Genomic DNA, 3,830 nt, shown 5'->3' with positions numbered 1-3,830 from the left:
GATTTTATGCAAAGGCTGAAATCATATAGGAAAGTTGTTGATTAAATTAAAAAAAAGTCTCTATGAACAAAATGTTTTAGTGATGGGGCAAACACCTGACTTTAATGGAAAGGAATTTTTTTCCAAAAAATATAAAAAAAAAAATTTTCAAACTCAAAATGTAATCCCCTGTGAAAAGTTTAATTAAGGAAAACAGAACGACATTGCAACATTTAATTATGTTTTTTTCTTTTGCCGTAAAATACATTTGAAACTTATGCTTGCTGATACTCCTCCAGGAAAATACACAACAGTTTTCTATCATGCATAGGAAAGAGCATCATTTACACGTTAGAAACATTTTTGGTTTGCAAAACATTAAAAGGACCACTCAATGCAGTAAAATGTCATAATTAACAAGTGCAAAATAAAAAGACAATGCAATAATACCTACTCTTAATTTCAAATAAGAAATTGATTTTTATTCTGACATTCTATGCCCCCTTGTATCATGTGACAGACATCAGCCAATCACAAACTAGTATACGTATAACCCTGTGAGCTTGCGCACATGCTCAGTAGGCTCTTGTTCCCCAGAAAGTGTGACTATAAAAAGACTGCAAAAATTGATAATGGAAGTAAATTGTAAAGTGTCTTAAAACTGAATGTTCTATCTGAATCATAAAAGTTTATTTTGACTTGAGTGTCCCTTTAAATGGACAGTCAACACCAGCATTTTTGTTGCTTAAAAAGATAGATAATCTGTTTATCACCCATTCCACAATTTTACACAACCAACACAGTTCTAATAATACACGTTTTACCTCTGTGATTACCTTGTATCTAAGCCTCTGCAGACTGCCCCCTTATCTCAGTTCTTTTGACAGACTTGCATTTTAGCCAATCAGTGCTCACTCCTAGGAACCTTCACATGCATGAACTCAATGTTATCTATATGAAACACATGAACTAATGTCCTCTAGTGGTGAAATGCTTTCAGATTAGAGGCGGCCTTCAAAGTCTAAGAAATTAACATATGAACCTCCTAGGTTTAGCTTTCAACTAAGAATACCAAGAGAACAAAGCAAAATTGGTGATAAAAGTAAATTTTTTTGGACTTGACTGTCCCTTTAAGTAAAAGTTGTTTAAATGTATGCCACTACATGTGAATGATGAGGAGGTGCTGGGTTTGAGAGCAAAAGTCTACAGGAAAGATGGTTTCATGGAAGATGGAACCACTGAAAAGCAAACCACATCCATTTGTTTATATAGACTGCTTTTACAGCCCTGTTACCTAATATTAGATATCACTTCAACAAAGAATAACATGAGAATGAAGCAAATTTGATAATAGCAGTAAATTGGAAACTTTTTTAAAATTGTATTCTCTATCTGAATAATGAAAGAAAAAAAAAAGGGTTTCCTGTTACTTTAATATTGAATATAAACTCAGGAGTGCGCCTACTACAGAGCACTTTTTGACCTGTTTTATATAAGTAGTGATTTGGCTGGCTTATACATATTATACTTTCATTATGAACTCAGTGCTCTCTGTCCATTGATAGCTACAAATTATAGTTATCAATGTGCACAATAATGTCAATTTTAATTTGCTAAATTTTGTTTTGAATTAATTTTTTATTTAATATGAAGATAAAGGCTGTTTAAAAAATAAGAAAATGTGAATTTAAGGGACAAGAAATCCAATTTTTTTCTTTTATGATTTAGAAAGAGCATGCAATTTTAAACAACATTTAAATTTACTTCTATTATCTAATTTGCTTAATTCTCTTGATATAGCTTGTTGAAATGCTTGATATAGCTTGTTGAAATGCTTGATATAGCTTGTTGAAATGCTTGATATAGCTTGTTGAAATGCTTGATATAGCTTGTTGAAATGCTTGATATAGCTTGTTGAAATGCTTGATATAGCTTGTTGAAAAGCTGCTGATTGGTGGCTGAACATAGATGCCTTGTGTGAAGCCATGTTTATTGCTATTTCTTCAAGAAAGGATATCTGAAGAATTAAGCAAATTAAATATTAGAAGTAAATTGGAATGTTGTTTAAAATTTAATTCTCTATCTGAATCATGAAAGAAAAATGTTGGGTTTCATGTCCCTTTAAATATGGTTTATGTGTAATAATAAATATTTATATGATATGAAGAGAAAATTAAAAAAATTTTTTTTTTTAATGCAAATATTGTCTAACGTTTATTTGTCTTAATTATTTTTAGAATAGAATAAAATAGAATAGACTAATTTATTTACCAAGTATTAAAAAAGAAAATTATACAATTAATTTTTCATGGATCAAATGTATCAGATGACAATGAACAAACAAATACAATCAGCAGTGTAAAATTCTAACCACCAAATATATTCACAAAGAGTGAGTAAAGTGTAATTTATCATACCAAAAGTGAAATAAGAGAAGTATTCGTGTTTGCTATTGTAGTAGCCTAAGGAAAAAAATATTCAGAAAAAGATTTGTCTGAGTTTGTAAAACTCTCAACCTTGGCCTACGATAAAAAGATAAATGATTAAAAAAACAATGGACAGGGTGAGATGAATCGGATAAAATGTTATTGACTTTTGCATTAAAACAGGCACAATGTCCCACATGTGGTGGTCCTGCGCTTAAATCGCCCCCTTATGGAAAAAAATAGCAGTAGAATCATCAAAAGTTATACAAAGACCACTCCCCCTTAATCCATGTCGATGGCTTTTCCATAAAACCCCCCAAAAATTCCCTACAGCCCAAAAAAATGTTTAAAATTTTAAGCAACAGTTTGAAATCTCTATTGGCTCAGAGGTGGAGCCGTGGAGGGCTCCAGACATACCAGATATAACCCAATGGATACACAAATGCAATGAGATATTACGATTAGAAGAATACTACTGCCTAAGATTAAGATGCCAACCTCTATATGCACAGATACAGATCCAATGGGACGCATATTTAGCACAAAGATTTCCTAAATAATAAGAGGGAGTATTGGGTTTTCTCTCCTTTGAGGTTGTTATATTAAATATGTCTTAGTAGGTTATCAAACTGAAGGCCATCATTATCTCATTATTTTCAAAGGCACTTATGGTGAATTATGGTTGATTATTGTATGTTAGATATTCCTTTGTTCCTAAAGTGTATGTAATATTCATTTTTAAACACAAAAACAAAGGTCTATATACAAAACGGTGAAATTACCAAGTAGGACCTTCTTATAGCAAGGAATATGAATGGGACTTATGTAGATTCCATTGTCTAACATCCACAGTGAAATGTCTGTCTATTGGTTATCATTTTATTTGTTTGTTCATTTTTGATTGTTTGTCTTGCAAAAAATTAATAATTTACCCAGTCGCATTTTTGAAATGTATCTAGTAAGATATTACTATTGGGATGTTTTCTTTATATGTGTACCTTGCTTTACATTTATGCTCATGTATTAATACTGGATAATAAATAAAAATATATAAAAACAATAAAAATGTTATTGACTCTGATTCCTCCTTGAAAAGTAAAGGTCCTTAAAGGGACACTGAACCCACATTTTTTCTTTCATGATTCAGATAGAGCATGAAACTTTATTTGAAAAGCAAGAATGTAAGTTTAGAAGCCGGCCAATTTTTGTTCACAACCTGGGTTGTGCTTGGTGATTGGTGGCTAAATGCACCCATCATTAAACAAGTGCTGTCCAGGTCTGAATCAACAATTGTCTGACTCTTTAGCTTAGATGCCTTCTTTTACAAATAAAGATAGCAAGAGAACGAAGAAAAAAATTATAATAGGAGTAAATTAGAAAGTTGCTTAAAATTGCTTGCTCTATCTGAATCATGAAAGAAAAAAA

This window comes from Bombina bombina, chromosome 4 (genome assembly GCF_027579735.1).
Source record: "Bombina bombina isolate aBomBom1 chromosome 4, aBomBom1.pri, whole genome shotgun sequence".
In the NCBI taxonomy this organism is placed as follows: domain Eukaryota; kingdom Metazoa; phylum Chordata; class Amphibia; order Anura; family Bombinatoridae; genus Bombina; species Bombina bombina.
This window is presented reverse-complemented; position numbering follows the sequence as displayed.